Here is a 10,811-nt window from a genome sequence, read left to right as displayed (position 1 = left end):
AAAACAAATCTAACTAACTAGGAATAGAAAATAACTTCCAACACTAATACAAAGATACTAGTTTTTACTGTTTCTATTCAACTTGTGCTGGGGGTGGTGGTGGTCTGAACTAGCACAATAAGAAAAAGTAGAAGTAAAGCCATAATTATACATAGATGATTGATTATTTACATAGAAAATTTATGAGAACCTACAAACAATTAAAACTAACACCCTTTTGGGGGGCAAGATGAATATTCAAACATCAATATGGCTATACAACAGCAATAAACAAATTTTGTTTTAAGAAAATACCATTTGTAATTGCAACAAAAACTATAAGGTACTTAGGAATCAATATAGCAAAATATGTGCATGAGCTTTATGGAGAAAATTATAGAACTCTATTGGAGAACATGAAGAGAAGACAAAAAAGAATGGAGAGATATGCCATGCTCATGAGGAGGAAAATTCAATATACAGCTGATTAGTTTTTCTCAAATCTATACATTTAGTACAATTCTAATCAAAATCTATACATTTAGTACAATTCTAATCAAAAGTACTAGAGGGCTTTCCTGGTGGCGCAGTGGTTGAGAGTCTGCCTGCAGATGCAGGGGACATGGGTTCGTGCCCCGGTCCGGGAAGATCCCACGTGCCGCAGAGCGGCTGGGCCCGTGAGCCATGGCCGCTGAGCCTGCACATCCGGAGCCTGTGCTCTGCAACAGGAGAGGCCACAACAGTGAGAGGCCCGCGTACCGCAAAAAAAAAAAGTTCTAGAATTTAGTACAATTCTAATCTAAATTCTATTTAACAAGCTGTTCTTTACATTCTTGTGGAAGAGTAAATGGCCAAAAAAAGTCAAAACAAGTTTGAAGTGCAAGAATACTGGAGTGTTTGCCTCACCGTATATCACAGCTTTAAAGCTGGAGTGATTAAAGCAGTGTAGGCCTGACACATGGACAAATAGATAGACCACGGGTCCAGAATCAGACCCGCAGAGATATGAGAACTTTGTATATGACAAAAGGAACATAAGTCAGTGGAGAAGGATGGACTATTTCTTGACTTGTCTGGGGCTAACTGGCTATCCAAATGAAAAACAAAATGGATCTGTGCATTACAACAGATCCAAAAATAAATTTCAGATACCTTAAATATGTGAAAAAGAAAACTTTAAGTTCTTCAAAGAAAATACAAGAGAATACATTGATGATATCAGCATAGGGAAGGATTTCTTAAACAAGATACAAAAACACAAGCAATAAAAGATTGACACATACAACTACATTAAAAAAAATTTTAACTTCTATGAGACAAGAAACAACAAAACAAAAAGACAAGCCACAGATTGTGAGACTATTTACAATCTATATGACCAATAAAGGAAGGGTATTCAGGATTTATAAAAAACTCTTGCAGATCAATTAAAAAAAAGGACAAGGCAGGGGGAAATGAGCAAAAGCTATGAACAGGTAAGTCATCAAAGAGGAAGCCAAATAGCTAATAAACATAGGAAAAGATGCTCAACTTCCCTAATAATGCAGAAATGCAAACCCAGACCATGAGATACTACTTTACTAAATCAGCAAAATTAAAATAACTCTGATAACACCAAGTGTTGACAAAAATGTGGGATATTAGGAACTCATCCATTTTGGCTTGAAGTGTGAACAGTTATAACAAATTTGAAGGGAAATTTGGCAACACTTAATGCTGAAAATACACATACCCTAAAACCCAGTGCTCCGGCTTCTAGATGTATTCCTTAGGAAAACATTTATAGGGGTTCCCCTGATGGTGCGGTGGTTGGGAATCCGCCTGCCAATGCAGGGGACACGGTTTCGAGCCCTGGTCCGGGAAGATCCCATATGCCATGGAGCAACTAGGCCCGTGAGCCACAACTACTGAGCCTGCGCTCTAGAGCCCACGAGCCACAACTACTGAGCCTGTGAGCCACAACTACTGAGCCCGTGAGCCACAACCACTGAAGCTCGCACACCTAGAGCCCTTGCTCCGCAGCAAGAGAAGCCACCACAATGAGAAGCCCATGCACCACAACGAAGAGTAGGCCCCGCTCGCCACAACTAGAGAAAGCCCGTACACAGCAACAAAGACCCAACATAGCCAAAAATAAATTAAATAAATAAACAAACTCTGATCATGCATAACTCTTAAAAAAATTTCTACATATGTACAAGGAGGCAAGGATAAGAATGGGCATTGCAGTATCATGTGATTGTCAAGAAAACGTGGAAACATCCTAATCTGTCCTTAAAGGAATAGATAAATAAAGTACGGTTTATTCTTACAGTGGACTGCTACACAGCAGTTAAAATAAATGACTTATTTACCAACATATAAGTAAAAGAAAGTTGCAAAAGTGGATGTTGTATGATATTTATGTGTTTTAAAATACACAAACAATGATACATGTTAAAAAAAGCCTATTTGTTGGGACTTCCCTGGTGGCGCAGTGGTTAAGCAACTAAGCCCATGTGTCACAACTACTGAGCCTGCGCTCTAGAGCCAGCGAGCCACAACTACTGAGCCTGCATGCTGCAACTATTGAAGCCCACGCGCCTAGAGCCCTTGCTCCGCAACAAAAGAAGCCACCACAATGAGAAGCCCGCGCACCGCAGTGAAGAGTAGCCCCCACTCACTGCAACTAGAGAAAGACCGCGCACAGCCATGAAGACCCAACGCAGCCAAAAATAAATAAATTATACTTATATTAACAAAAGCCTGTTTGTTAAAGTAGAAAATATGCATGGGAATAATTCCCAGTGACTTCAGAATGATAATTACCACCTAGAAAGGAGAGGAATGGGATGAGCTTTAGCTATAACTGTAATGCTTTTTTAAATTACTATTTTTAAAGAAAAAAATACAAAGCAACAGAGGCAATGCAGCCATGAAGATTTGCTCAATTGGGTTGTTGTAATGAGCTTCTACTGCTTAACGTCTCCCCACCCCCCAAAAGTGTGTGCTTTGGAATCTGGCAGAGACACAACCTCAAACTTGCTCAGGATTCGGTTGTAGTCATCTTTTGTTTCCAGGATATAGGGTAAGAGATTGCAGAAGCATTTCCCTGGGGCCGGAAGGATGTTAATTATGAGAGCAGAAGGTCAGGGTTTCAGGTTGTGCTGTGCCAGAACTGAGGGCCGGATCCCAAGTGACAAAGGTGCCCAGGTGTGGCTTCATAAATGTGGCACATGATAGGTGAGGTCCCCTAAAGTCTGTGGACCAGAGCAGGGCCCCTGTGGTCCAGATCTGAGCATGACACTGTTCGTGATCATATTCATATTCACTTCGAATTCACTTTTACATATTCACTTTTGAATATGCTAAGTCTGTGGTACCTTTGAGACATCCAAGTAGGGATGCCAGGTAGGGAGTCAGATCCACAAGTCTGGAGATCAGAAGAAAGACATAAATTTGAGAGTGATCAGCTGATAGCAACTGAAGCCGTAGGTCAGGAGTGATGGATTTCCTGGAGGCAGAGTGTAGCATGAGAAGAGGAGGGGTCTAGGGCTCAGGACCCTTGAGGATCTCCAATACGACCAAATAGAGCAGGATGAGCCAACAAAGGAGCAGGGAGCAGCCAGAGTGAGAGGGGAAAACCCAGGAGAGTGCTCAGTCCTGGAAGCCAAATAAAGACTGTGTTTCAATGAAGAGTTGGTCAACGGCTTCCCTGGTGGTGCAGTGGTTAAGAATCCGCCTGCCAATGCAAGCAACATGGGTTCAAGCCGTGGTCCGGGAAGATCCCACATGCCGCAGAGCAACTAAGCCCGCGCGCCACAACTACTGAAGCCCACGCACCTCGATCATGTGCTCTGCAACAAGAGAAGCCACCGCAATGAGAAGCCCGTGCACCGCAACGAAGAGTAGCCCCGGCTTGCTGCAACTAGAGAAAACCCGCGTGTAGCAACGAAGACCCAACGCAGCCAAAAATAAATAAATAAATAAAAGAATTGGTCAAAAGCATTGAATACGGGAGGGAGGTCAAGCAGAAGAAAACTAAATAATGGATTTAATGAAATGAGGGTCATAAAAAAAAGCACCTGTGTGGCCTGGGAGAGGTGGACACCAGCCCAAGAGGGTTGAGGTGTGAGTGGAAGTGAGGGACTAGAGAGAGAATTTTCCCCCAACTTTTTATTATGAAAAGTTTCAAGCATACAGAAAAGTTGAAACTATAGTATAATGATCACTTGTACATCCACCACTTAATTTAAAATCGTTATCATGTATACATACATACATACAAATATTTACATATTTAGATCTAGTCCTTGAACCATGTGAAAATGTAGGAGATCGTGACGCTTCACACGTGAACATTTCAGCACACATGGCCTCAAAATAAGGACTTCCTCCAGCTAAGGAAATAACAGTCAGTCCCTAATACCACCTGATATACAGAATATACTCAGATGAACCCCCAAATGGCTTTTATACATGTCTTTTCAAATTAGGATCCCATCAATGTACACGCGCTGTGTGCGAGAGAGTGAGGCTGGGTGAGGGGATGGAGAGGTACAGGGAGTGGTCAGAGGAGGAGGTGAGGTGGAGGTGGGGGTTGGTTTTTCGTGTTTTATTTTGAGAGGGAGAGGCTGAAGATTCAGGAGGGGAAAAGGGGGAGGGTAATCAAGGACATGGGATGCAGTCACAGGTAGAGAAACTGGCTTTGGGCAGGAGGTGCCTCTGCTCCAGTGGTTCTCAAAGTGGGGTCCCCAGCCAGCAGCATCAAGCGTCACCTGGAAACTAGTTACAACTGAAAATTCTAGCCACCCACCCGCTGAATAGGAAACGTGTTTTAACACGCCCTCCAGGCAATTCTGATGCGCCAAGTTGGAAAACCATCGCTCTTTTCTGAAGGAACAGGGAGAGATGGGCACAGGTGCTATGTGGATTTGGTAACACGTGATTGAAGGAGTCCACATCTAATGGCTTCAGTTTTCTCTGTGATGTAAGAGCAAGATCATCAACTGAATGTGAGGTGGAGACAGAGAGGCATCTCATAGGCTCCAGGAACAGGGAGTTTAATGTAGCCAATGACCAGCCTGATGTGACTGGTTAACGAAGCAATGCCTCTTAGGGACCACGAATGAGGAGTGGTGACCATTTCCTGGCTCGAGACTTCTTCCAACACTTCTTAGCTTGAAGAATAAACTCCTGAAGAAAGATCATTAGGCTCACCAGGGTTGAGGTTTTGCCTGAGACATACAAAGGATGGAAATATAGCGGGGCAAGGCAGTTCAGGATACTGTCGAGAGAGCTGATGAAATGAAGGACCACACAGGTGTAGCCACATAAGGTGGGGCTGATGGGCTGGAGGAAGGGAGGCACCAGTGACCCGGAGGTCCCGGGAGACTGAGAAATGGTTGCGAGAGGAGGAGAGACTGAAGGGGGGAAGCTTAGGAGATGGGGGTTGAGTGATTCTGGAGGAGCCGCTGCAGATGACAAGGTCCAGGGTGTGACAGTGAGGAAGGGTGGCCAAGTCGGAGTGGAGAAGGTCCAGGGCATGAAGTCACCAAGGTGTTCAGACGTCAGGTGGGCAACAGGTCCCCTCCTTGGACAATGAGATGGGAAGAGACAGACAGTTTGCCGAGTGCCAGAGTCCCCCTGAGCGAGATGGAGAGGTCTGGGAGGGGACAGACAGTAGCAAAAAGGAAGACAGCAATTTAGCCCAATGGCTGAGCCCCGGAGGCAGAGGGTTATTTTAAAGTAGAAACTGGGGGTGGGGTGGGGTGGAGGAGGAGGGTCTGGAGGCAGCAATCTGGAGCAATGAAAGCACCCTCACCTATAAGAAAATAAACAGCTGTCATTTCAGAAGCCTGCAGAGGAGGTAGTACCCTCCAGGGAGAGTTCAATTTCGGTTAAAGCCAGGAAATGGAGGGGGCACTCCAAGGAGAAGTGAAGGGTAGGAGGAGACTCCCAGCTTATTAGAGGGCACGAGGGTGGGTTCAGGAGGGGGCACGTGGGTCAGAGCCAGAAAGCACAGAGTGTGGTGGAGACAACAACGCGGTAGAGTAGGTGGGCCAGGGAGTTTACATTTTCACTCTTAAATATAAAAACAGGGATGGGAGGCAGGCTGGATATCATCTCATTAGTCTCTGGGAAGCTATAAGAAGTGACGGTTCAGGATGTGGCCTCTAGAGAAGACCTGCTGGATTCAAATCCCAGCGTTGTCATGCACGACCTTGGGCAAGGTCTCTGGGCCCCCATTTCCTTGCTGTAAAATGGGGATAACAATAGTTCTGACCTCACAGGGTTGTTGTGCTGAGCCAGTGACTTAGTGTGTTAAATGTTGAGAACAGTGTCTGGACAGGCATTTCAGATAACTCGGTGGTGGCTCCCAAGCCCAGGGGAGCAGTCTCTTGGCTCACCTGGCCTCTGCCCTGTGCTAGGTAGGAAAGCCAAGTAGCCACCCCTTGGATGGGAATGAGGAGTTTTGATGAGCAGCTGCAAATGCAAGAATGACTCCAAGATCAGAGACACCCAAGAAGATCCTGGTAGAAAAATGGACTCTTTGGGGGCAGCAGCTTGGGGTCACTGCCTACCTCTGGGAGGGGGGCTTGGTTCCCCAAGATCACAGAAGATTTCATTGCTACATATCAGACCAATTATGGCTTCTCTAATGATAGCATGTCTAGCTCTACCGCAAAAATACAAGACGTTAATTCTAGGAATGCAGAGGAACTTCTGCAAGAAAAACCTCAAACCCACTGATCCCAAAAAGAGGGGAGAGAAGAGGAAGAAGCAAGATGGTCTCATGTCCACAAAGATAGAAATACAAATGTATTATATATCTAATTTGCCTCTAGACATTACAGTAGGTGAATTTACACAGCTGACATCCAAATTTTGCATTATTATGAGAGATCGTCAGAAGAATTTAAGGTCAAGTTTTACAAAGAAAATCAAAGAAATCTTAAAGGAGGTGGGCTTTGCTGTTATTTGAAGAGGAAATCTTTGGATCTTGCATCACAGCTCTTCGATGAAGATGAAATTGGAAGCTATAGGGAGGAATGGACAGGGAGTTTGGGGTTAGTAGATGCAAACTATTACATATAGAGCAGAAAACAACAAGGTCCTACTGTATAGCACAAGGAGCTATATTCAATATCCTGAGATAAACCATGATGGAAAAGAATATAAAAAAACGATATATGTATAACTGAATCACTTTGCTGTACAGCAGAAATTAACACAACATTAAGAAGCCACACATTACAGGTCAAAGTGGCAAAGTTTCAGCTGAAGGAGTGATATGATGCCTCAAATCTACAAGAAGAAGCTGTCTCTGCAACAGAAGCAATTGGACTGGAGACCTGAGAGGCAAGATGGGCCAACCAGAATGTACCATGAGTGAGTTGTCATCATCAAAAATATATTTCATCCAGTGGATTCAGAGGATGATCCGTTGGTGCCGAAGGAGGTCAGAGAACACCTCTGAGTGGAGTGTTCCAAGCCTGGACAAATTAAGAAACTCCTTTTCTTTGCTAGGCACGCAGCTGGTGTGGACTACGTGTCCTTGAGGAATGCAGAGGAAGCTGGTTATTATATTCAAACCCTTGATGGAAGGTGGTTTGATGGCCATGAAATCATTGCCCACGCAGGGGATGGGATTACAGACAATCGGGTTGAGGAGGCCTCAGGAGAGAGGGAGAGTTGAGGGTAAAGGGGAATCTCCAAAGGCTAAGTGTGTGTATGTGAACTGAAAATAGTTAATTCTCCTGTGTGCGGTGATATACCAAGAGAGGTGGAGTGGGAGGGCGCTGCACCACAGGCAGCAGTGTTTTGTCACTATCATTGTAGAATTGCTGGTGCATGGTAACAATAAAAAGTCGATTTTAGTATTATTTAAAAATTCTCTACAGACAACTGAAGAAATACTGAATTTCACTTTGAGGCTAGTGAAAATAAAATGTACTTTTCCCCATCCTCATTCACAGATCCTTTGGGATGCTGATTAAGAGCCTTGCCTTAGAGCCAGCGATGTCTCAGAGTGGAAAGGAAGCCAGGTCAGGAGAACATGTTGCTCCCCGCCCACCAGTCTTCTGACCCTTGGTCCCTAAATCCTGGAATTGTCCTGGCTTCTGTCCTTTCTAAATCCTGCCTGTCCAGCTTTTCCCTCAGTTCTGTAAAGATCCTTCTAATCATTTACTCTTACTTCACCAGAGTTAATTTGTTATTTCTCTGCAGACAGCTGCTTCCTCAGCTCCATGACTCCCAGCCTGGAGTCATGGAACAGGTGAATTTGGGGCACAGAAGTTTCGAACCACTGAACGGCTGTGTGGTGTTGGGTTCATTACTTACTCCAGCACATGAACCAGGAAGAACACCTCCAAGGACAGGTGTGTGAATTTGGTGAGATGACATATCTGCTCTATGATTTCAGGGACCTTGATTTATTCTCTGCTGAATCTACAGTGCTTGTCACAGAACACAGAGAAGGGGATCAATACATATGCCTTGGTTTAATGAACTTTGTATCTGAAAACACTCTATAAACTCAAATGCAACATGAATTGCTACATCCATTTTCCCCAGGATGGAGAGAGCTGATTCTATTTTTCCCTTCAAAGTTGTCTTGGTCTTGCTTTCTCCTTCTTTCCTTGAATCTTTACCCTAAATCTATGTTGGAACCCAGCCAATTTGCCTGCTTCCCCTCATGCCTGATTTCCTAAAATCTGAAAAGCCACCCTTCTTAAATAGAGGGTGGGTGGGTCCATATTGATAGGATGGGAAGAAAGGAGGAATCTCTTATTTCTTTTGTCCTCAGGGTACATGTCCACATTCAATAGCTCTGAAATTGATGCTGAGATGGGCACCCCCATTTTATGCAGAAACAGAGCTGTTGGACACAGAGTAGATATTTCCCAGAGAGTCCAGTTAAGAAATAACTCAGGACAAGCTGAGGGCACCGAGGTGTAAAAATAGAGGGAAATGATATTTCTTTAAAGGACAGAGATCCCTTAGCATTGGGGCGCTATTACAATCCATAAGGACACCTCCAGGTCCTTCCTATATGACACTAGGTAAAGACAGGGACCGATGTGCCAGATACAGACACGAGTCTTACAGGTTAGCAAAGGGAAGGAGGATATTGACACAGTCCCGTCCTAAGGAGTGATCCCTGATGCTTCTGGGTCTGTGAGGCCAGTGTGTCTGTCATCAGCAAAAGGAAAAAAGTGAAGGAGAAGCTTGAGGGGCGGTGATGTTAGCCAGAAGTTATGAGTTTCAGCCTGGGGATCACAAGGACCCATCTAAGCCACAGGACTGAATGTTGTTAGACTGAAGGAAAAGTCCCTCAGTTGCTTCAGCTTGAAGGGAGCATGAAGGGGGCTCTTCAGCAGTCGGCCAAGTTTGAGCGGATGAAGAACTCCATCCCCTGGTCGATGCTGCCCCCTGGAGGTCTATATAGGTATCGCGGCTCCCTTTCACGCGATTCTGTCGCCTTTTCATGCCCTCCTGAGACCGTTGGGTCAGAGGGCTCCTGTGGATTCGCGGAGCAGTTCAATGTCCCCGAAAACTGTGTGCTCCAATGTAACTTTAATGCCTCCAGGCTCCAGAATATGAGCCTCCTCATATTCCAGCAATGCTCCTCAGTGAGGCCTGCAAGAAACCGTGTTTATCAGTCCAGCGTATATACTTAGGTTCAGGGATGGACAGGAGAAGGGAAGCGCAGAACTTCGAAAACCAAGGCGCCAGCATGCACAGCCCTTCTCCCATCGGAGTATTAGGTGACTTTCGATGAAGACACCTGTCTCAGGAATCTCCCTCGTGGGATATCCAGAGACCCCCTTCTCAGAAACCGCTCTGTCAAAGCAGCTTATGTCTCCCTAGTCCCAAGTCCCAAATCCTGGGCCCTTCTGTGCTCCTCGAGCTGGGGCAGGAATCAGGTCAAATGTGAGAATATCTGGATCCCCCTGGTGGTGGTGGGGTTGGTGGGTAGTAACGGGACAGGAAGGTGGAGGCGCCCAGCGGTGAGCTCGCGGTCCCCCAGAGCCCAGCACACAACCGCCCAGCACTGGGCAGGCCTCAGGGAATGTCTGGGGCGAAGAGTCAGGCAGGGTAAACCTGGAAGGACGCCGAGTGGAGGGGGAAAGTGGTGGTGACACCGGGTGAGGTCAGTTAAGGACACTGTCCTGGTTCTGCCCCGGAGGCGTCTGAGGCAGTCAGGAGCCGCCCTCAGTCCCCACCATCTCTGCACCCTCCCCGGCTCTTCAGTCCTTGAGACTGAAGCTCAGAGATATGGGTCCCAAAGCCAATCAGAGCGCTGCTCTCAGAGATGGGGCGGAACCCCAAAACGGCGGGAGCCGGAGAAAGCGGCTCCAGCGACCCTGCCACGCCCCCCCACCGCACCCCCCCCACCCGGCGGCAGCCAATCGGCAGGGCCCGCGGGCAGAAAACGGTCCAGCTCTGCCTCGCCCTGCGCGGTCCTCGCTTTCAGCCACCCGCGCTCAGGCCATACGCGGGACCCCTTTGTACTCTTATTCTCTCTGCCTCCGCGGGCGGGCTGGGCCTGCATCCAGAGTGCCAAAGCGGGGCCTGGGAGGGAATGATTAGGCTATAGGGGCGGAGGAAGCGTCGCCAAATTACCATTTTCCCCTGACTGCCCAGGCCTTCCCCCTTAGGACTTAAGGCGCCCCCATGTCTCCCCAGTCTAGAGTCTGAGTTCAAACGAGGTGTACAGGCAGCGGCAGCAAGCAGGCGCCGAGTCATAGAAATGGATGAGATGGTCACATTGCAAACCTGGCCTACTAATGCCCCAGTGGTGTGGGTACCGCAGCCCTCTAGCAAGTGGCTGTGACAACCACATCAGA

This window comes from Grampus griseus, assembly GCF_964374135.1.
Source record: "Grampus griseus genome assembly, chromosome: 10".
Taxonomy (NCBI): domain Eukaryota; kingdom Metazoa; phylum Chordata; class Mammalia; order Artiodactyla; family Delphinidae; genus Grampus; species Grampus griseus.
Note: the sequence above shows the minus strand (reverse complement) of the source record.